Here is a 25,286-nt window from a genome sequence, read left to right as displayed (position 1 = left end):
CCTGAACTCTGGGCCTGGGCGCTGTCCCTCAGCTCTTCAGCTCAAGGCTAGTGCTCTACCACTTGAGCCACAGCACCACTTCCAGCTTTTTGCTTATGTGGTGCTGAGGAATCGAACCCAGAGCCTCATGCATGCAAGGCAAGCGCTCTACCACTGAGCCATCTTCCCAGCCCATACATCTATATTTCTTGAGTGAGTGTGTGTGTGTGTTAGTACTAGGACTTGAACTCAAGGATTTGCACTCTTACTTGGCTTTTTCCACTCAAGGCTGGTGCTCTGCCAGTTGAGCCACACTTCCACTTTCAGTATTTTGCTGGTTAGTTGGGAATAAGAGTCTCTTAGTCTTTCTTCTCTGGGCCAGCTTTGAACTGTGATCCTCAGATCTCAGCCTCCTGGATAACTAGGATTACAGACATGAGCCACTGAAGCTCTTAAAATACTTAAAATGTTTGACGTGTCTTCCTCATGCTAATGGAAGATGGTGGCTGACCACTGGCACCCGGCTTGTTTTGTTGTTGTGTTTTCTCTTCAGTATTGGAGTTGGACCTTAAGGCTTCAGGCTTGCTAAGCAAGTGCTCTACCACATGAGCCTTGCCTCCAGTCCTGATATCACCCCCACTTTAATCCTGGTCCAAACCATTTTCTTCCTGCTAGGGTAATGCCACTCTTTGACCCCAGCAATTGGGTCAGGAAAAGCAGTTGAAATGAATTGGCATCTGGGCTTCTGTCAGCCAGCAGTGCTGGTTTCTGTTGGGCCACCTATTCCATCCAAGCCAAAAAGACTCGAGGAGACATTTGGACTCCTGCCCTCCTTTCCCTTCTGAGAGGAAGAGAATCCATTGTGAATGCTGGCACCACTGGCACCATTTTGCTACCATGAAGAAGAGTACTGAGGACGAAGCTGTCCTAAGGAACACAGAGCAGAGAAGAGCTACATCCTTAATGGTACTGGGAGGGGACAGCACCATGAAATAGCAGCTCCCCCTCAGAACTACTCTCCCCCCAGAACTTCTATTTACACCATCAATACACGTTTCCTCTCCGGCTTGGCCTCCCTCAGAAGCAGGTGCTGGAACAAGGATTCGGTGTCAATTGCTGATTTGGAAAGCAAGACCAGGCAACAGCATAGGAGAGGAGCAGGCTTTTAAAATTAAGCTTCTTGGCATTCATTTGGGGGAAAAAGTTGGAAATACATCAGTGTCTAGCCATAGGAATTATATGGAAATTCACACAATGAATTATTACATAGCCACCAAAAACTCCACATCACTTCAGGTAATATTATTGACAGGAAAGGATGCCCACGGTGTACACATAGAGCCGGAAGTAGACTGATGTGAGCTTCCGGGTCTTGCTACTGTACTGCAGTTACCTGAAACGTTCTCATGGGCAGCTACAGGAGGGAGATGCTCATCTAGGCACCAGTGCCTCATGCCTGTAATCCTGGCTACTTAGGAGGCTGCATCTGGGGATCGTGGTTTGAAACCAGCCTGAGCAGGAAAAGGCCAGAGTCTCTTATCTCTAACTACCAAAAAAAGCCAGAAATGGAGCTGTGGCTCAAGTGGCAGAGCACCAGCCTTGGGCAAAAAAGCCAAGCAAGAGTGGGAGGCCCTGATTTCAAGCCCCAGTAAAGGCATTAAAGTAGGAGGGGGGAGGGGGAGGGGGAGGGGGAGGGGGAGGGGGAGGAGGAGGAGGAGGAGGAGGAGGAGGACACTGTTTTCTTCCTCTGACCTAGCTTTGGAAGTCACAGAGCCTGACTTGTGGCATACACTATTTGCCAGAGCCATCACAATTCCACCGCCCAGATAAAGTGGTAGGGGCAGAGACTCTCTCCTTGGGGAAAGGACTATTAGGCCCTCTATAAGAATAACATGTAGAAGCCAGCTGTTGGTGGCTCAGATTCATAATACTAGGTGCTCAGGAGGCTGACATCTGAGAGTTTTAATTCAAAACCAACCCCAATGGAAAAATCCACAAGTTTCTTTTCTCCAATTTACCAGCAGAAATCTCCATTGTGTTCAAACAGGCATGCTGTATTTACATATACAACTACAATCTTGCGTGACATTATCACGCATTATCATTCACCCTTGGCGTTTCAACAAGTCAGAAGCAAATATGCCCACCCTGTTCTGAAACTCATTGCAATAAAACAAAACAATGATCACCCAGAGTACAAGTTGATAGATCTCATGACTGGGAAAATACTGTCATCTTAGGGCCTTCTGGTCTTTTGCCTGAGGACCATGTGGATGAATTGTTCCCCTTTTGCTCCCTGCTGGGTCAATAACTGAACTGATTTGAACTTTATCATAAAATGTTCTTGGATAGTTTTACAACGAGACCAGAGGCCATAATCACAGGAGTCGCAACAGTTCACATAGTTCTCAGTGTGTTTGTTCTGCGTTGGACAGGGTGATTCATATATGTAACAGCCCAGATTCTTTTATGAAAGACTTACAAGAACAGAGTATTACAGCTTTTCTGGCAATGCACTGCACTTTCTCCCTCTATTCTCCCTGAAGACTTAGAGTGGGTGCCAACTCAACAGCCTTTTGTCTGCCATTCTGCATTCTGGTAAGACAGAATGGCAGACGAGGGAGAGAGGGAGGACAGGAGGAAGAGCATGCCGCTCTGAGATGATGGAGAGGTCCGATGGCTTACCCTTGAAACTTGCTGAGTTTCTGTCACACCTGTGTGACCACTACCGTGAGCGGTGGAGTGTGACCCAGCATTGGGTGGTCACGGGCTACATATTAAACTTCAGCTCTAATCCTAAAGTATATGTTAGGGGATTTAAAGCCAGAAGTTTTCAAATCTGAAGTGCATCTAAGCATCACATCGATCCACTGGACAATGTTAAGAAATCACTATATGGCTCACAGATGTCTGCAGCCGGTTAAGGATTAAGAAGAGGAAAAATGCCTCTGAAGTCCAATCATTCCATCTGTGGAAGTTCCCGGGGTAGTTGAGATCATAACCTTTGTGTGCAATAGTTATACTGGCTATAATAAAATACGAATCGCATTTAGATGTAAAGCTGATGATGTATGTTGGTAGTTCCATGCTCAACATTTTTGAAGATCATTAAGACATTAGGAACTAGCCTCAACGTAGCCGGTGTAAGTACAAAGAAAACTCCTTTTTTTTAAGTAAAATTGTTGCTCTCCTAGAGGTCAGATGCCTAAAACCTCCATTGCCCTCAGCTCTGCTGCATGATTTAATATCAAACATGAATAAGAGGATAGGGCTCGACTGAAGGAAATAGGATTTATAGAATTTATTCAGATGTATAAAATTTTTTGACCTTTACATGAGCTGATTTAAACCTGATGGTGGAAGTCATCTTGTTGGTGGCGAAATCCAGCTGGCAAATGAGACTCAATATTTCCCATGTGAAAAGAAATCTCCAGCCCATAGGTGGCAGAGCAGGTATTTCCTGTGGTCCCATTCCCAAAACTGACACCAATATGCAACGGTGAAAGCGGTTCTAATCTGTGGTTAGCTCCTGCCTAGATGATTGAAGGAAATGCTCACATATTTGAGGTTATATTCCTCTCCCTGTCTTTTACTCCAAGTCAGCATATGGAAATGTTAAATGTATAGCTCTTACATTATATCAGGGTTAGGGGAGGGTATCATGTGAGGTTCTCATATTTCCAGTGTTCTCTGAAAACTGCTATATAGTGCAGGCTTAGGCCTTGCCCTGAGCTGTGACCATAGAGCCAATCGGACATTAGTCCTTCAGAAGGGAGATGCTAAGACTCAGTCATCCAGCCTTGAATAGACTCTGTGACTCTGATCTTATAGCCCCTTCTTCCCTAGAAAACCTGACTTGGTCCTTTTGCAACTTCCCCATGCTATTCAGGATTATTCTTGATCTTCTGCTGTATAGGGAACAAGAGCTCTAGTCAGACCCATCCATCTTTCCATCCTCTGCCACCATCTCTGTTCAATTGCTCCCAGCCATCTTGCAAGTAACTCTGGCCTGAGGAGTAACTTCCTGTTTGCTCATTTTAATTTACTCAAATATACCGTATTTTCAATTCTTACTATGTCTGAGAATTATTTTTGTGCAGTGAATGTGGTAAATAGGTTCTGGTTTTTATGGTACTCACGTACAACTAGAAAGAGAAAAAAATAAACAAGCAAATAATAAATCTGACAAGGACTATTTTTATAATGGTTACAAGGATTTCAAGTTTATTTGGGAAAAGTACTATAGAAAATACCGATACTGATGAGATTGTGCCTTGTTTTGGTTCCAATTTTGGTTTTGTGTTTGAAGAAAGGGCAAAGCCGAGCTAGAACTCACTATGTAGCCCAGGGTGGTTTTGAACTCATGATCTTTCTCAGCTTCCTAGTGCTGAGATGATAGTTGTCCATCAATATGCCCAGTTGACAACAGTATTCTCATTTGATGGTAATACCCTACATGGGGGAGGGGGCAGGAGTCTGTGAGTAGAGTGTGAGGAAAGAGAGAGAGTGTGTGTGTAGGTTCCATTGCACTAAGAGATTAGTAACTCTTCTATAAATGTCAGTCTTGCTATACCATCACATACAAAATCTGATTCAAGATTTCTCATCAACAACATGAGATACTGGAAGAAACACTGCAAGATACCAGGTGAAAAATGTTAGGATCTAATTGTGAAAGTGAGTAGGTATATAGGTAATGATAGTGAAGAAAGAAGGTAAGTCCTAGGAGAGAGGTCAAATCCAGCTGTTTTAGAAACATCAAGGGCCTAAGGGGCCTAATGACCTGACCAACATCACAAAGAGAGTTGGAAGTAGAGTAAGTATTTTTCCCATAGAACCTCGGTAAATATCAAACTGACAGCAATTAATATCTTCTGACAGCATAGTCCTTTCTCTAGAGCTGCCTCTAGATGCAAGCTTCACAGAATCAGAAACTAGAATTGCAGATTGGATGTTAATAGGACAAAATTCTGCTGGGAAATACAGTAAGTCTTCACGTGTTCCTTCTATTTCTCCTGCTGAAAACTGAAGCAATGAGACTGAAGCCAACTCTCAGACCTGTGGGAAGGAAAGTAGAAGAAAACAAACATTTCTGGCCACTTTTTTATATAAGGCCATGCATTTATCACTTATCATTAAGTCCCCACAAACTCTCAGTGGGGGAGAAATTATCCCCATTTTTTAGATAAGTATATAAAGGAGGTCGAGAACCTTACCAAGGTCTCAAAGCCATGCAAGAGCCAGAATTCAAAATCCATCTCTTCGTTTACCTCCAAGCCGCAAGGCAGCCGACTACTGAATAGTTTGAGCTCCCTAAAGAAAAGGCAGTGTGTGGCTCCTACCCATTATAAGCAATATCCATGATATAATTGTGAATAAAGAGCCTTCATTGGAACTTTAATTTTAGGATGTAATCGCTATGATAATATATGTTACATAAACATACAAGTTAAAGTCATTATTCTTGTGTGAAAGTGCAATTTAAAGACATTTCCTGTACTTCTACCCACTCAAAAAAAAATAGAGATAGAATTATATAATCCTGAAGGTGAAGAAAGGAAGAGAGAGAGATGGGCTCTGGCTGGAGGAGAGCCAGAATATGAGCCCACATCCAAGATACTGCACATACCTCCTTCAGTACCTACCACCACCCTCAATACCAAGGCATTTACATTTACAGCCTACCTGTCCTTCCATTTTTCTCCTGTACTCCCGCTTTGGGCTGAGTATATCAGAGGACAAAGAATACCTGAATGCTGATGTGACCTAAATAAACATGACCAATTACAGGCTGTGTGGTTTTGAAGAAATTACATCCACTGTCTAATATTGTGTTTTCTCAGTTTCACATGATATCTTACTCCTTTGTTGTTAGAAAACAAGGGCAAAAAAGACACAAGTCTGATGTCAGCACTCAAGAAATACTTTCCTCTTTGGGGCTGGGAAGGTGGCTCAGTGGTAGAGTGCTTGCCTTGCATGCATGAGTCCCTGGGTTCGATTCCTTAGCACCACATAAGCAGAAAAAGCTGGAAGTGGCGCTGTAGCTCAAGTGGTAGAGCACCAGCCTTCAGTTGAAGAGCTGAGGGGCAGCGCCCAGCCCAGAGTTCACGCCCCACTACCAATAAATAAGAAAAAAGAAAAAGAAATACTCTCCTCTTGCAAAAACAATGTTTCTAGTGAGAACTGAGACTGCTGGAGAGACAATATGTACTTCTTGATACCCATTTGCACTGTGGAGGAAAAGAAAATGGTGAGGGTTTGAGAGAAGAATGTTTACTTGATTTCTCCTAAAATTATTGGGGAAAACACTGGAAGTTGCCTCCCTGAGAAAAAGTTTACTGCGTTTAATATAGGCATTTGGATTTGGGTAGAAGAGCTCATTGAGCCCCTGCTGTGACGTTTAGTAGCTGTGTGACCTTGAGCAAATGGCATACTCTACCTGGATGTCAGTCTATAACTTGGAAATAAAACCTCTACTTACCTAGTGTTCCCCACAGGGAGGAGCGAATGCTAAAGGACATCAGGATACAAAGGCACCACCTGTGAATTAGTCTTAACCTAAAAAATGATCTCAACTGCCTAGGAAGAAAAAAATGAAAAGCACCTCAGGAGAGTGGAAGTGAATGTGCTCCCACTTCTGCAAAGCAAATTGCTTTTTCCCCTGAAGGCAGAAAGTATGTCAGAACTCAATTTCTTAATAAAACAGATGAGTTCCAATCTTTAGCTTTCTTGGATCTACCTAAGAATTGGTTCTGCAAAGATAACCTGAAACTCACTACACGATTCACACCCTCTACTTATCTTCTTTATGGACTCTGGTCAATGCAGCTAATGTAATTTCAAAATCCACATAACAAATAAAAATTATTACTCCAGTCACATCTTACAAGATACAGGAAACTTAAAGATGAGGAGTGACTTGCTCATCTCTTTATCCCCAATATTTAGCACGGAACAAAAATAGAAACTCAATAAATAGTTGTTACATGGGAGGCTAAATAAACAGGTCTGTACACACACCTAAATACACACACATACACACATAGTGTAAGGATGAGTGTGATTCACTGCCCAATGTATGTCCTGGGAAATTTGTCAGAATCATTAGACATCTAAGGTCTTTCAGGTCTGAATTCTCATTTCTTATTGAACTTGCATGAGCATTTTATTACCAGTACATTAAGTATTTAAATATTCAAGAACTTTCATTAGACACATTTGACACACTTAAAAGAAAAACACAATTAATCATGTTGCTTATTCTAGCTTGTTTCAGCCTGACTTGACTACATTTCATTCCAAATATATTATGTCCTTACTCTCTTTCTAATACAATGTCTTTGGCCACTGCATCTGGAGTATTATAATAATAGAATTATACCAATTTATCAAGTCTGCTCAGAGCCCAAGTCCTTAATAAGAGCCTCACACTGGACATTTCAACATTTCTTATGGTGATGAGATGAATCATGCCTATGTCCACCTCAGTTCACATCGTACCTGATTTTGAGAATGCTCGAATCTAGCAAACTGTCCAATATATTCACCAAGTGTGGCTTTCACTGTGCTCATTTTAGACATTAATTAGAAAATGACCCCACATGTCTTTTTTGTTTTTCTGTCAGTCCTGGCACTTGAACTCAGGGCCTGGGCTCTGTCCCTGAGCCTGTCTGTGCTCAAGGCTAGTGCTCAACCACTTGAGACACATCACCACTTCAGGCTTTTTCTGAGTAGTTCACTGGAGATAAGTGTCTCACAGACTTTGCTGCCCCAGTTGGCTTTGGACCATGATCCTCAGATCTCAGCTTTCTGAGAGGCTAGGATTACAGGCATGAGCCACCAGTGCCTGGCTCCCACATGTCTTCTTTAGAATGGAGTCTTTACTGGCTACTCTACCATCAGGATTAAAAGAGATATCCAGTTTCATCCATAGCTATTGGATACTTTGATGTGACTCACACTGCCAAGTAGGAGACTATCACTAAGTGACATCCTTGCCTCAACCCATTTGCTCTGTTGCCCTGTTTGAATCAAATACACCATGAGCTGGATAAGCAATTTCACTTCCCTTAATTTTTTTAATTTTACTTTTATTTTTTTAATTTTTAATTTTACCTTTTTTTCTTTTATTTTTAACTGCCTTCATGGTGCATCCGTTGTTAGCTTGTTAATTCAATCTCTGTGGTTTCTGTTTCCTCCTCTGGAAAGAGGAAATTGCGTACTGTAGTTCATTATAATAGAGGGGAGAGACCAGTGCCTATAATCACCCAGTATCTATAATGTGAGTAGGGTAGAGAGAGCTGTTGCTAGAGTGTGTGTGTGTGTGTGTGTGTGTGTGTGTGTGTGTGTGCGTGCATGTGTGCGTGTGTGTGTGTGTGTGTGTGTCTGTCTGTCTGTCTGTGTCTGTGTGCACATGCCTGCACATACACATGCTCAGGTCTTGAGTTCTTGCTTGGCTTTCATCATTCCGGGTTGATGCCTTACCACTTGAGTCATACCTCTATTTCCATTCTCTGTATGGTTAATTAGTGATAAGAATCTTATGGACTTGTCTGCCTGGGCTGAGCTCAGCTTCTTGAGGTGCTAGGAGTATGTCATAAGCCACCAGTGCCCTATAAGTATCCTGCTTTTAAGAAACTGTGAGTATTTCAACATAGTGTCTTTTACATCTCATTATTGCAATGGGTCAACCTGTATCCCTATTTAAACAATTTGTTTTTTCTCTTCAGCTCTCCAAATTATACCAGCATCAAATACAGTGAAAACAGGCATTATACCGTGTGGGAGGGACATACAAAGCAACAAAAAAATCACGTGGTACCTTATAAATACGTTAGAAACAATAGCAAGAAAGAAAAAACCACCTGTGTCCTTATCTTGGGGTTCATTTTGCTTAACATACATTTTGGACCAGGGCAGGGGGAGGGGGACAGGAGGGGGGATTTTGGGGGGGTGCGGGAATGTAGTTGTGGAGATGGGAGGGAAGGGATGGTAGGAGAAAAACAAAGGAGGAGATAACAATGCTTGATAGGAAATGTACTCATTATCTTGCCCATGTAATTGTAACTCCTCTGTACGGTATTTTTCACAATAAAAAAAAATGTACTCTACCGTGCTCATGTGATTGTAACCCCTCTGTACAGTATTTTCACAATAAAAAACCTTATTAATAAGGTGGCTCACACCTGTAATCCTAGCTATTCAAGAGGCTGAGATCTGAGGATTGCAGTTCAAAGCCAGACTGGGCATGAAAGTCTTTGAGACTTTTATCTCCAATGAACCATTCAGAAAACTGAAAGTAGTGCTGTGGCTCAAGCGGTAGAGCTGAAGAGCTGAAGGACAGCTCCCAGGCCCAGAGTTCAAGCCCCACAACCAACATAAAAAAAAAGAAGAAGAAGAAAAAACAAAAAGAAACTGTGAGCAGAAGAGTACAAAGATAATGTACACCTGATGATTGAGATCTACCAAAAAAGGGGGGATTGGGAATCCTAGCTGGACTCACATCCTGGTTACTCAGGAAGGCTGTGATCTGAGGATCACGATTCAAATCCAGACTGGTCAGGAAAGTCTGTGGGTTTCTTCTAAACAACACCCCTCCAAAAAACAAAAACAGAAGTAGAGCTGTTGTTCAAGTGGTAGAGTGCTTGCTTGAGTAAAAAATGCTCAGGAACAGTTCTCAGGCCCTTAGTTCAAGAACAAGGATGGTACGTGCATGCCCACAAACACACAGACACACACACACACACACACACAATGTGGGTCCTTTTCATAACTGATCAGCTCTTCTTAAGCTCAGTGATTTGTGCTGATGCCAGTGGATAAGGCTGGGCAAGGGATTCATTATAGCAAGAGAAACAATTCATTAGAAACCCATCATGTACATTTGAAGTAGTTTTCCTTTGTCGGTAGAACTTTTGTGAGTAATTATTGAAATTCTAGCTCTGAAAACCCGGCCTCCTTTGTCTTACTCTCTTATAGCTTTCATTTTTTTCCATTTAGAGAGAATTGCTTCTTACAGGTGAGCACAGATCTTAAAAGCAGTATATTGATTATCAATGCAATTTTCCTTTACAACTATAGTAAAACCACTATGGAAATCAAATAAGCCAAAGGGAAAAAATAGGCTATTCATCTTTTTCTTGATTTATGATGGGCAAATAAAAGATAATGAGCAGCTTAATATTAACAACTTCATTTTCTACAGTAATAATTTCTTCTTTTTTTCCAAATAATTAAGGAAGTAAAAAATAGATACTTTTCCTCTGGCTGGTATTATCAGACTCCTAACTGCCACTAATCTAGACTCTATACCCTGTCTCTCTCAGAAATGCTCTTAAAGCCTCCTTACCTCACAGTCCTGCTTTGAGTCATAAATCTGACAAGCTAATCCACATTGTATGAATAGCATCTTCCAACAAAAAGAACTGAATTGTAACAAATTTACTGGGACTTGCTAAAATGGTGACAACATGTATCCTCCTGTCTGAAACAACAGCAGGATGCAAAACAAAACATTTAAAACAGTAGTTTTCAAGCACCAAGCACAAAAGTAGAGATATCCTTGAAAGCTGGAAAATAAGAGATGTGTGTCCTACAGTGTCCTCAGCTTACTACCTGTGATGAGTTTCCAGGCCAGGTGAAGCAAGAAGGATTCTCAGAAGAGCACAGTTGTCTCCCTAAATTGAAACAACGCAGAGGATTCAAGAGACTAAAGTAGCTAGAGTTATAGGACAAGACACCAAGAGAAGGGGAAAAAACAAAACAAAACAGCAATGGTATTCTGGAGATCTCAGAGGCTTCTGTTTCTCTGTAGCTGAAAACCAATCAGCATACATGGAAGAAAGTATCCAAGGCTGGAGAGAGAACCACATGAAGGGTTTAGAAGCAAGAGCTCCAAAAACTGTGCTTGATCCCTCCAGCCAGGTGTCCTGGGTTCTAGCCACAAATAATGGCTTCTCTTCGTGCTATTCTAACAGAACATTTCTTTCTTGAAATGCACCCCAGATCCCTTGAAATAAGTTTAAAGTGAGGAAAACTGTAATCATTCATTCATTTACTAGATAAGCGCTCGTTAGACACTTCAGGTCAGAACTTCATTGAGAGCAGGTTTATGAGACACACTCATCCTTCCTTTGTAGTCAAGCGAAGAGAAACAAACACAAAAGAAACTATTTCATGAACTTTACAATTTGGGAGGAGAAGTCATGGGGAGGGGGGAAACAAGGAAGGGGGTAACAATGTTTGAGACAAAATGTACCCATTACCTTACAAATGTAAATGGTAACCCCTCTGTACATCACCTTTACAATATTTTAAAAAAGCAGCTATTTCAACAGCCAGTGGTAGATACAATTAGGTTGCAAGGTATTCTGTGAGCTCAGTGAAGAAGCACTTTAATTTGGTTGATGAGAGTCAGGTATGACTCTCCAGAAACAGCTATGTCTGAGAGGCTTAAATCTCCTATCTACCTTTGTAAAGTAATGACTTTTGACACACTGTTGAAAAACTCTAAGGTCAGTTGACTCATTTATAAATTGGGGGTGATAATATCTGTCTCATGTGTTTTTTTTAGATTCAATGGAGATGATACATGCTCATTAAAATGTCAGGATTGTTGCATAGTTACTGTCTTTCTCTGGTCTCTTGCCACACTATGCACACAGAGGCAAGGACTTTAGAAAGTGTACTATGTGTTCGTTCAACTTCAAGTAATAAACTTATTAGCTCAGAGCCTAAGAGTTCAATATCTTGCAGAACTGAAGTGCTTCTTACTTTTGTTGTAAGCCTCACATGCAGTTTTGAACAACTGAGCTATATTTTGTTGAGGGCAATGCTTTCACAAACTCAGTCAATATGCATTGATTTATATTCTAATATTCATGAAACAATGACTTGGTTCAAATATAATCCTCTGCATTGGGGCTCATTGTATGCTGCAAATGAACAGCTAATACAGGTGTAGTTAATGACAACTCCATCAGAAAAAACACTAATGTAACCACCCGATAGACTACAAGGAGACTAGGAAGAAATGGAACTCATGTGGAATGCCCTGAGTAATTAATTTTTTCCCAGTAGCATTTTTTTGTAACTCACTGCATGTAGATGGATAAACTGGGGAAATCAAAAGTGTTAAGACTGCACTTGAAATTATAATCAAATGTGAGACTCACCTCAGGTCTCCCCCTATAAAGTTTTAGATAGTTACTACTTCTTGGTAAGATAATTGTTAGGGAAAAATCTCAAGAGGGAAAAAGGAAGGAAGGAAGGAAGGAAGGAAGGAAGGAAGGAAGGAAGGAAGGAAGGAAGGAAGGAAGGAAGGGAAAGAGGGAGGGAAGGAGGGAGGGAAGGAGGGAGGGAGGAAGGAATTGTGTGTTATAGTCATTTGTAAAACTCAACACAAATTTCTGAGCATGATCCCATTATGTATCTTCTCCTTTGAAGATGGGCTGGCTTCTTTCCGCTCTGATCAACAAAATACAAGAAAACAACATTCTGTGATTTGGGGGACTATGTCACAGAAGTGCAACTGGCTTTCTTAGAGCTCCTGCACTCCTGATGTCCACCATCAGACGCTTCCATCCAGAAACCAATCACCATCCTATAAGAAGCCCACATGGAGAGACAATGCATATACACTCCTATCAATAGCTCTAAGGAGCCCAGCCTTTGAACCATTCTGGCCTACATTCCAGACATGTGAGCAAAGAATCTACAAATAGTTGTAGCCCTTTTTATTTGACATACTGTTCAACCAATTGAGTCTTCCCAGGTGAGGCCCTAGATTTCTTGCAACAGAAATAGATCATTGCCATTGAACCCTGTCTGAATTACTACCCCACTATTGTTACTATGCATGACTACATTTTGGGTGCTTTGTTTTATAGCAATAAATAACCAGAAATGACAGTACATAAATTACATAAATGAGAACAATGAAAATGTGTAATAGTTAGATAACTGAAGGAGATTAATATGTTTGTTTATGCTGGAACTTATTCAGACCTCCTATGAATAGACAGAAGGATTTCTAGATACAGAAGGTTGTACTCAATACTCAGAAAACTCTTTAAGGAAATACAGGGGCTACTGATTTTTTCCCACCACACCCTGTGTGATGCTTGTTTTATTACTTTGAGACATGGTCACACTGTATAACCTAGAGTCTCCTCACACAGAGTAATCCTTCTGCTTTGTTTTCCCAAACACTGGGATTATAGCTGGATACCACTATGCCCAACTTCACACATAGTGTTTTAACTGACCTTTTATTCAAATAAGAATGATAAAGAACCTGGCCTGGTAAAACATGCCTGTAATTCCAGACCTTGTGAGACTCAGACAGGGGATTATAATTTCAAGGCCAGTCTAGGTTACTAGCCACACCTGCACTCAAAAACAAAAGGAAAAAGGAAAAATAAAATAAATATCAATTACTCACTAGCTCATCTTGGTCACAGTCTCATTTCCAAAATATGACATGTAGGAATTAGAAAATGAAAATGTGGGTAAATGATTTTACCTGTCTGCCAACACACCAACCCTAACTTTAGGAAATTACCTAACCAAAATAAGGTCATGGGCTTTTCCCAGTGTTGTAGAGAACACAGACCAGTTCTACAACTTTAGAAATGCAGAATAAAAGGCACAAATCATAGAAATGTCAAACTAAGTTTATCTTTTCATGACTTACACAAACCTAGTCTGTTTTAAGCATTTAATAAAAATGAAAGAATATTTCTGGTTAAGATTTCCCTATCAGCTCAGAATACCTCAGTCCTTTTGTTCTGAAAGAATTTTTTTCATTGCTAATTAACTTTCAAAAAAAGCAGAAGGCATCTCCTCTTGCACTGAAGGTGATAATTTTCCAAAGCTTTGACTTTTGTTTAATACCCCGTAAAGAACATTGTATATTTTTGCTGAATTTTAAAATGCTACCGTTCTATGAAGTAAAGAACTAAATACTAAGTGAAATGTGAAACCTAAGTCTTCCTGGGAAACACAAAAAAAAGAAAATTAAAATGTTCGTAATATCTCTCTACAAAGAAAGAAAGGAAGGACATTCATTCTGATGGCTATCCTAGAAATTACATCCCTTGGGGAGAATTGCAAAAGGGTTTGAGCATTTTAAATGTCCTGAACTAAATGAGTTAATTAAATATATGGGTGAGCAAAGTCCACCGAGGTTAAAGACAGAACAACAAGTCAGCAATCATTTATCACCCTGCCCTGCTCAAGGATTTCAAGATACCTGATTAACAGTGGCAATTCTCATTTAGATTCGTTATCTGACAGAGCAGAGTTGTTATTGATCCAAATAGCTGACCTCACTGCAGGCTTAGTGTGACAATAATAATCTCTCCATCCAGCATGCCTACAGTCTTTGACAGGTTGAGTAATGATTAGATGAAGCAGATGACTAAATAGCTAATTTCTAAAAACTCTCCGTCCAGTTCTATTGATGCTTTAGACTTTCCACACACACACACATCACATCACATCTATAATTTTTATCTTCACTACTTTAATCCTTTCTTCTCTTCACAAGATAGATTTTCAACCACTTTTTAGGAAAGTTTAGTAAGCTTAAATGTCCGGGATGAAAAATCTTGCATGTGCCACCTTGGGATCCATGCCTGAGGCCTTTCAAACTTGACTCACAGAAGATATATGAATGGGAGAAAAGGAAATGTACCATTTATTTATATGGAAGTTCACAGAAAAAAAAAGTGAAACTCATAGAAACAGGGGTTTAAACAATCCTTTCCTTAATGAAGGAAAGGAGATGAGGATTCTGAGGATAGCTACATTATGAAACAGTGGTTGAGAGGTACCTGGGCGGGGGGGGGGACTTGTGGGACAGGGGGTTGCTGTCAGGTGTAAGGCTTGTTGTATACATTGATCTCAGTGCCAGTTCTGTCTCTGGTCATAGGAGTCATCCTTTCTTTTCCTGAGAAGATGAGGAGCTCCTTCACAAAGGTGCTGTTTTCAGGTAGATGCAGAGGGGCTGTAGAGCAGCCTTTCTGCATGATACCTTCAGCTCCAAATAATCTTTTTTTATTAATAAGTGTTTTTATTATGAAAATACCGTACAGAAGGGTTACAATTACATGAACAAGGTAATGAGTACATTTCTTATCAAATATTGTTGCCTCCTCTTTTGTTTCCCATTCCCAGCCTTTCCCATCTCCCCTCCCCTCACCCCATCCTCCCCTGTGCCAAAGTTATAAAGTTCATTTTCGACATAACATCTTGTACGTCTCATTGGTGCAATGGGCCCACCTGTATCCCTATTTGAACAATGTTTTTCCCTTCCCCTCCCCAAATAATACCAACATCAAACACAGTGAAAACAGGGGTTAAGTGTTGTGTTCAAGGTAGCATGTTTTGGGCCTAATGCAGATCTTTATTTCACCAAATCATCATGTCTTAATGATAGACTGTCTTCTACACTGACTAAGCAAATGTTATATTGCCAAAAGGAGAGGGAGGAGGAGAAAAATTTGACAGATAGAAGGTTGAAAACACTATAGCTTTCTTGAGGTATAAAATGTATATATGAAATCAAAGAACTTTGTCTAGCAAAAAAAAAAAATGTGAAATGTCTGAGAGCCATGGGCTTAGGCCAGGGAAGACAATGCTGAACCATGTGGAGGGGAAGTAGGAAATGCGAATAATTGTACACAATTTAGCATCCAGATGTTTGTTTTCTCAGTCCCACCATCTAGCTGGCTCATGGAATTCTTTCCAATGCTGTGTATGTGAACATGTGTCATCTACCCTTATTTCAACTAAGAGCCACATCCCTCTGGAGTGGTATTCTAAACACGCTGGCTCAACTCTTTTTTTTTCTTTCACTCTGCATGCATGTTTTTAAAGTATTAATGAAAGGAAAAATAGTGCGTTATCGCTGTCTCATTTGGGAGAAAAGTAACTGCCGACAAGGGCTGAGTGTCTTGAGTTTTCCTTGCCGCACCTAGCACACCAGGTGCAGTCGATAAACATTAAGACATCAAATAAATCACAATTCCAAACTGTGGTTGGAATTGAACATTACATTATAACTCAGCTGCTTTTGCAGCAGAACAGATCTCAGAAAGAAAAAATAATAATAAAGTCCAATTGATTTTTTTCCCTCAAACATGAATGTGCACACAAATTTTCTAGAGATATTTTTTTAATGCCGATTCTGATTTAGGAAGTAGGTCTGGGCTGGGACCCAAGACACTGTATTCTAAGTCCCAGGCTCCTCTAAGGTTATAGGTCCGTAACTGAGAAGGACACCAATGCACTGTTGACAAACGGAAGGAAGAAATCTGCCCTAAGGTCAATGCTAAACACAGTACGATTGTAAACAATATTTCAAACGTCTTCAATTATCATGGATAAGTTATTACATAAAGCACGTTTTTTTAAACCTACAAAAAAAATCTAAACCAAAACTTAAATCTCTCAAAAAAGAATCTATAATCTAAAAATAATATGACAAGTGCCTTAAACCTATCATCCTATCTACTCAGAAGGCTGAGATCTGGAGGATCTCCATCCCAAGTCATCCTAAATTTTAAAAAAGATTTTTTCTTGATGTCTGTAAGCCTTTTCCAATTAACAGCACAAGAAAAAATGCTGGACTGGAGAAATGACTCAAGTATTAAAGTGCTAACCATGCACAAGAAAGATGAAGAGAAAATGTGAGGTGCTGAGTTCAAGCCTGGGTATTACACCACACACACACACACACACACACACACACTCAAAAGCAGTTTGCCTGGGGGGAGGGGGGCAGGGCGGGGAAATAATTGCTAATAGAGTCAAGGTCCTTAGGAGGAAAGAGTCAAAAACGTAAGTCTTAAATTACAAATACAAAACAATAAGACTTTTAGCATCCATCTTAACCTTCTCTAAAACAAAACAAAAAAGTTAATCTTTTGGGCCTAGTGAGCACGATAAAGTGAAATGGTAAGCCATCTTTGCAATACAATGGATGGAGTGGAAGGACATGGTAAATATCATGCATGGCCTTAGGACCAGCTCTCACATCAGGAACTCTAGTAACTTTCACTGAGGCTCTTTTGTAGGAAAATCCAACTTTCAGATGGCCCTATGATTGACTGGATTTGTAGCTCTGCTTCCTAAGATGCTATGATGTCTGATATTTGAAAAAAGAAAGGGAAGAAAGGAAGGAAGGAAAGAAGGAAGGAAGGAGGAAAGGAAGAGAGGGAGGGAGGGAAGGAAAGAGGGAGGGAGGGAAGGATGTAAGAAGGGAAGGGAAGAAGTGGGGAGGAGAAGGCAGGAGAGGGGAGAGGTGGGGAAGGGGTTAATATGAGACAACACAGGAGAAAAGCCTGTGACTATCAACCAGATATAACAGGGGTACAAAGACATCTCATTGGTACAAGGAGGAATCTTTGTGAATTTTCAAATTGGCTCCTCTTTCACCATACCCACCCTCCTATAATGAGGCCTACTGGCTACATCCCAAAGTCTCTTCTATCCATTTTTTCCCACTTTTCATATGAGATACTACAACATAGAAGGTTAGGGTTGACTTCTGACAAGATACAATAGTTGAATAGAATTATATTCCTTCATCAGAAAGAATGATATTGCACCATCCGTAAAGAAATGGAAAGACTTGGAAAAAATGAAGTAAGCCAGAGCCAAAGAAACATAGGTTTCATTGTTTCCCTCACTTATCGCAGCCAGAATGTGCCTATAAATCTACAAGTAAACACACTGGATGGTAAAATAAAAAAATAAAAATTACACTGGACATGACACACTATACAGGTCTCTAGGCATTCATACACAGTGAGACCAAAGGAGGATATTCTAGCAGAGGAACACAGAGATATGATACCTATGTGCATCTGACCACATAAAATAATATTTATCAAAATGAACTCCAGAAAGTGAAAACAAGAAGTGTTGTTTTTCTTCGTTGCTCTTTTTTGTTTTCTTTTCCTTTTGTCCTGTTTGCTTACTTGTCTTTGGAAGAGTAAGAGGGGCACAGAAATGGTGGGACAAAGGATGAACAAATGGAGCAATGATACTCACTAGACACTATGCTGAAAATAAGCTATACAGATTGTAGATGGGGACAAGAGGGAAAGAGAGAGCAAGGGAAGGGGTGACATTGTTCATGGGGGGATAAATTCTCTTTCCCTTTGTCTTGATATTTGATCATTTGTAAATAAGAAAATTTTATTTCTCAGTCTTAGAGGAAGAAAAATCCAAGATCAAACTGGCAGGTTCAATGAGGGTTAATGCTTCCAAGATGTCCAAAATATTATTATTATTATTATTATTATTATTATGTTTTTATTGTTTAAATACCATAGAGAGGGGTTACAATTACATGAGCAAGGTAATGAGTACATCTCTTATCAAGCATTGCTACCTCCTCCTTTGTTTCCCCTTACCATCCCTTCCCTCCCATTCCCCTGTGTCCCCTTCCTCCCACCCCCCAACCCCTCCCTCCTCCCGCCAAAGCCGTAAAGTTCATTTTTCAACATAGCATCTTGTACATCTCATTTTTGCAATGGGTCCACCTGTATCCCTATTTAAACAATTTGTTTTTTCCCTTCCCCTCCCCAGACTATACCAACATCAAATACAGTGAAAATAGGGATTATACCGTGGGGGAGGGTCATACAAAGCAACAAAAAAATCATCTTATAAATATGTTAGAAACAATAGCAAGAAAGAAAAACCATTCAAGAAAGAAAGGCATTGCCCCATTTGTTAGGAAATACAAAGACTTGGAAAAAATTATATTAAGTGAACTAAGCCAGGCCCAAAGAAACATAGGTCCCATGGTTTCCCTTATTTGCAATAACTAGTATATGTCTGAGTCAAGCAGAAAAGGTCAGATAAGTTGATGTTAGGCAAAATAAACCCCAAGATAAGGACTCGAATGGTTTTTCTTTCTTGCTATTGTTTCTAACATATTTATAAGATGATTTTTTGTTGCTTTGTATGTCCCTCCCCCTCGGTAAAACCCCTATTTTCACTGTATTTGATGTTGGTATAATCTGGGGAGGGGAAGGGAAAAAACAAATTGTTTAAATAGGGATACATGTGGACCCATTGCAACATGAGATGCACAAGATGTTATGTTGAAAAACGAACTTTACAACTTTGGCGCGGGAAGGGGGGCATGGAGGTTGAGGGGGGCAGTGGTGGAGGGGACATGGGAAGGGATGGAAAGAGGAAACAAAGGAGGAGGCAGCAATGCTTGATAAGAGATGTACTCATTACCTTGCTCATGTAATTGTAACCCCTCTGTATTGTATTTTCACAAAGAGAGAAAGAAAGACAGAAAGGAAGGAAGGAAGGAAAGCTAACACACCAAATCTAGAAATGCATACATGTATACACATATATATTTTAATCATCAATTTGTAGGGAAAAAACAGTTTTTCAAAATTCACAGTTAATAGGCATTGCTTAAAAATGACTCTCACTCTCCTTCCAACCCTCTTCTCTATCACTCCCAGGGGGAACAGATTCCTTATATGCTCTGCTGTGCCATCTTTATTTTACTAACAAAAGCAATGATCTTAGGAGTGCAAGGAGACTATGCCAGATGCAGCTAGCGAAGCTCACTGACTCCATTTCCACATTACACATAGCCATAAATGAGGGCAATTATTCTCCAAAACGTGTAAAAGTCCTCATGGGAAGAACACTTTGTTTTTGTTTTTCTTTTTGTTTGATATTATAGTAAATGGTGGCCTCTAGTCTTAAAAACTCAGGGGGGCACTGTGGCAAATATCCATTGTTCCCATTGGCAATCGCTGTAGATCTGCTCAATCCTTTATACAAACAACTCGAATACCTCCGCCCAATTCACTCCCTATCTTTCTCTTGATACCCACACAATCCCTCCCTGAAGGTAAGACTGTGATCGAGTGGAAATAGTAAACTCCCTGCCTTTCTCCCCCAGTGCAGCATTCAAGAAGGAAAGAACAGATGCTGGGTCAGCCATGTGCTAAGAACGGATGGCAGTGGCATATGAGAAAATCTGCTGAGGAGAGATGCCATCCAAACCAGGCAAGGGGGAGGCAGGAAAGTGAGATGGAATTCACATCTGTGCTTTCTCGCTGGGGGCAAAGAAAACAGTTTGAGAGATCTTGCTAAATCTCTGCCTCAGTAATGAGATGCTTTAAGCGGAGGGGAGACTGTACACTACTTTTGTTTGTTCATGCAGCAAGTATTTATTGAGAATGTACCACACACAACGTAGGCGCATTGAAGTGGACAGGAATTAGGGGTCTATTGCTTTGAAGCTGACCCGATATTCTGGACTGTCCCCACCACACTTTCTATGAATCAAAGGTGCCCAGGGATTTCACATCCTTTTCTGGTGAAAAAAAAAATCGCAGAAGAAATTACTTTTATGGACTTGAACATCAATTAGGAAACTTCTAAAAAGACCCTCTCATGGCTTAAATATAAATCTGAATGTTTTAGTTTCTGAACCCAAAATCAAAACATGGCTCTGATAATCAGTAATTCTGACCATCTTCCTAGGAAGTTTTGCTCTGAAAACTTTTAACCGCATCTTTTATTTGTTTCCTAAATAAAATGGAGCTCCATTTTCAGCCTCAAACACATTAAATAAGGTTATACATTTTAATTTAGAGTATATATATATATATATTAAGTAAGCAATTTACACCTCTTTATTAGGCATTAAGTGTAAATCACTCTGTGTGTGTGTGTGTGTGTGTGTGTGTGTGTGTGTGTGTGTGTGTGTGTGTTAGGGCTCTCCAGAAAAAGCACTGAGGGAGAAAGAGAAAAGAGACCAAGAACATGAGACAGAAAAAGAGATAAATCTATTATTACAGGAATTGGCTCACACAGTATGGAGTAAAGTTAAAGAACCAGGAAAAGTGATGGTATAATTCAGCCCAACTCTAAAGACTAAGGGTCCCAGTGCCTACTGCTTAAGGGAAGAAGATGAATGTCTTTGATGAAACAAGCAAATCTGCCCTTCATCTGTCATTTTGTTTTACTTGAGCCCTCAACAGATTGAATAGTGTCTACCCATTTTGGTATAGCGATCATCATTATAGGATCTACTAATTTAAATATGGATCTCTACAGAATCCCTCTCATAGACACCCCTTGAACTAGTATGCTACCAATAACCTGTGCACCTCTCATCCCAGTGAAATTAACTTCTAAAAGTAACCATCACACCATGTATCTACTGTTCCAGGCTGGAAAGAACACAATAAAGAAAAGAGAATGCATCCACATCCAGGTAAGGAGGCACACATCCCAGCTACTCAGGGAGCTGAGACAGGAGGATCACTTGATCCCAGTCATTTGAGACCAGACTGGGTAAGAGAGTCAGACCTTGTCTCAAAACACAAACAAATAAGCCCGTTGCTGCCAGCTCATACTTGTAATCCTAGCTATTTGGGAAAATGAGATTGGGAGGATTTTGTATGGTTCAGAGCCATCCCTAAACAAGAGATCCACTCCTTCTTAACCAATAGCTGAATGCTTTGGTGCATGCCTATTATTCCAGCTAGTGATCAGGGGGATGTGAGATCTGGAGGATCACAGTACCAGGCCAGGCCAAGCAGAAATGTCTGTAAGATCATATCATTTGTGTTGATGCTGATGAGCACCTGTCATAAGCACAAACATAGGCACACAGAATCCTAGCTACATAGGACAGGATGTAAGGATCACGATTCAAAGCCAGCCTGCGTAGAAAAGGCCATGTGACTCTACTAAAAAGCCAGAAGCAAAGCTGTGGCTAAAGTGGTAGCATGCTAGTCTTGGGCCAAAAAAAATATTTCCAGGAACAGCACCCTGAGTTCAAGCCATAGGACTGGTACAGTAATAATAATAATAATAATAGCAGTGACAGCCAGTGCCCAAGGGGGCTGGAGGCATAGCTCAGTGGTAGTGCCTAGAAAGATCACCTGGCCCGTGTTTCCTCCTTTCAACATGTTGCTTGTCCTGTTTTCCTTCCCAAACCCCCCATCCTTCCTCCCTATGTGTGAATTACAAGTAGCAAAAGTCCAGAAATTTCATTTTCTCAAAACACCTACAACTGAACGTGCCTTCCACTCTTTTTAGTACCTGCACCAGGCAAGCAAAGCATGAATACTTGAGGGACAGAATCCTTTGGATCCTCTCCTTGAATTGACCCCACTCTCTGCAGGTATAGTTCAGCCTCTCTGGAAGCAAAGAGGGGCAAAGAGGATCACTAGCCTGGGCTCACACGCGAAAGCCACCAGGAGAAGCGGCTTCTTGAATTCTCCCAACACTACTCCCCAGAACGGCAATTCCACATTAGATGTGAAGGCTGAGCATAATTACAGGGCTTTAAATTCTTTAAAAACCTTAAGATTAGGACTAGGAGCATTGCTCAAGTGGTAGAGCACCTATGTAGCAAGAGCAGGGCCCTGAGTTGTCATCTCAGTACTGAAGAAATAACAGAACTCTCAAACTACTTTTATTAATGAATCCTTTGACATGGAAGAGAGGGTATATCTCAAACTCGCAATAGATTGGTTTTTAGTACACCTGCCTCTAATTAACATATCAGATATAGGTTGGACAAAGTCAATACCCAAAACCTTCATTTTTCACAGATGATGATATTGCAAATACAGATTATTCTACAACAAAGAGAACAGATAGAGTCATTGTTTCTTAGAAAGACAACTGGTAATAGAATGTAATGGAGTGCATGCTTGATTTGAGGGAGGGAAGGAAGGAGAGAGGAAGGGAGAGAGGAAGAGGGGACAGAAACACCACTGAATGTGATCCTGTCTTGGGGGTTATATTATTTTTAATGTCCATATCAGTAGGAGATGTATATTGATAGATGAAATAAAATGGGTTTAGAATTTGCTTTAAAAATCCTCAGAAAGGGGGCTGGGAAGGTGGCTCAGTGGGAGAGCGCTTGCCTTGCATGCTCGAAGCCCTGGGTTCGGTTCCCCAGCACCACATAAGCAAAAAGAAAAAAGCCAGAAGTGGCGCTGTGGCTCAAGTGGTAAAGCACTAGCCTTGTACTGAAGATCTGAGGGACAGCGCCCAGGCCCAGAGTTCAGGCCCCATGACCGGACCCCCAAAAAAAAAATCCTCAGAAAGGAAGTGCACACCAAATGTTGCTGTTCATTCGTGCTAGCTCATGGGCACATAGACAAAGTCTCTCAAAATCCTATGTGTGAGAATTTTTATTAGAAAATATTTTTCCAAAGAACTACACACAAAATCAGAAACGTGTGCACAGTTGAGGTTCCAAGCTGTGAGCCTCTAACTGTGGCAGCTGCTACAGCAGCAAACAATAGAAAATTCATGAACCTTTATTACCCATCATCCTTAGGGGCACTGGCCTGTGGACAGAGGAGGTTTCCCACACTAGAGGAAAGGGAGTCCTGATACAGGGCGGGGAAAAGTCACTTGATTACATTCTTAGCTCTCTGAGAAGACTTCTCTCAGATCCCATTCCCATCTCCCTCTCCCTCTCAATGCCCTTGGCAAATTATCCAAACTACAGAGTTCCTTGTGCTGTCTTACACCAGCAGCTTCCAGTACCTTACTGGCCACAACATTCAATTTCTTGCTGACCAATTCACCAATTCACCAAATCTACTTCTGCTCCAATACATTCCATTCCTATAGAGACAAGAGCATGGCTAGCTAGAACAAGGCTCATTGAATCTAACAACAGTTTTCCATTGTGACATAAAGGTCTCCCTTATTCAGTAATTACTACCATTCCACTAGCTATTGTTTGTCTTTTTAATGTTAGTTTCCCTTAAAAAGGTAAATAAATAAGTCCAAGCTGAACACTAGTGGCTTTCGCCCCTAATCCTGGCTGCTTAGGAGGCTGAGATATGAGGCTCACCATTCAAAGTCAGCCCAAGCAAACAAATTTGTGAGCTCTCATTTCCAAATAACTAGCAAAAACTCAGAGGTAGAGGTGTGGCTCAAGTGGTGGACTGGCAGCCTTGAGGGAAAAATTCAAGGGACAGCATGAGGCCCTGAGTTCAAGTCTGAATACAGACAGACAGACAGACAGACAGACACACACACACACACACACACACACACACACACACACACTCCATATGTGCATTGGCCCAAACCATAATTTCCTTCACTTCCCATATTACCTAGTTCGATGCTAGGCAGAGCACTGACTCATACCAAACAGTCCCTAGTTCTCCTTACTGAGCTATTTGACTAAATCCCAGAATTTGAGAGTGAAAACTTCATGCAATTATCCAATAATCCACTCTTAAGCACTTATGTGCTAAGTTCTGAGCTCATAAGACACACATAAATTATATATCAATGTCGAAGAAAATCAGAATGTTGCAGGAAAGATACAGGTATAAACAAGTATGATAGTGGATTTTTTCACCTAGTCAGCTATATTCACTAAATAGACTTGCAACATCAATGAATCCTGTCACTTTGAGAGTCAGAAGATGGCTTGTGCGGCTTTCAGACCACTGCCAGGTAGAGGAACAAACAGATTGTGAGACTTAAATAAAGAACTGGAAATACACGTTCAAAACACCATGTGAAGCTAAAGCTCATAAAGAGAAGTCAAAGAAGATAAGGTTAAAGAAGCAGAAAGTCACTGGAAGGTTTTCAGCCAGATTGTCACACAATACTATTTCCATTTTAGAAAAGTCCCCCTGGAGTAGCTCAGCAGATGACTTTGCAAGCCTGGCTGGAGCAAAGCTACAGAAACAGCATCAGTAGATACAGAGTGACTGGCTGACCAATGGAGAAAAGACAGTTTCAAATTAAGGCGGTGGCAAGCAAGAGTGTGTTAGATTCATCATCAGGAATCCAGAAATTCATCAGCCTAATTTAAACTTGTTTTTCTCTAAAGAGAGAGAGGCAGAGAGAGAGAGAGAGAAGCAGAGAGAGAGAGAGAGAGAGAATATCTGTATATAGAGAGAGGGGGGAGGAAGGGAGAGAGAGGGAAAGTACTCATGGCTAACACTCTACCACTTGAGCCAGTGCTTTACTTCCAACTTGTTGGGGGTAGGTTAATTGGAGATAAGTGTCTCACAGATATTCCTACCCAGGCTGGCTTTGAACCATGGTCCTTAGATCTCAGCATCCTGAGTAATAAGGATTACAGGAGTGAGCCACTGGCACCTGACACCAAATAGTATTTTTTAAATTATCATGAGATACACAATGGAATTCTATACCTCCATCAGAAAGAATGACATTGCCCCATTTGTTAGGAAATGGAAAGACTTGGAAAAAATTATATTAAGTGAAGTAAACCAAGCCCAAAGAAACATAGG

Source organism: Dipodomys ordii, unplaced genomic scaffold, assembly GCF_000151885.1.
Source record: "Dipodomys ordii isolate 6190 unplaced genomic scaffold, Dord_2.0 Scaffold60, whole genome shotgun sequence".
NCBI classification, from domain to species: Eukaryota; Metazoa; Chordata; class Mammalia; order Rodentia; family Heteromyidae; genus Dipodomys; species Dipodomys ordii.
The sequence above is the reverse complement of the archived record's forward strand: the minus strand, read 5'-3'. Positions refer to the sequence as shown.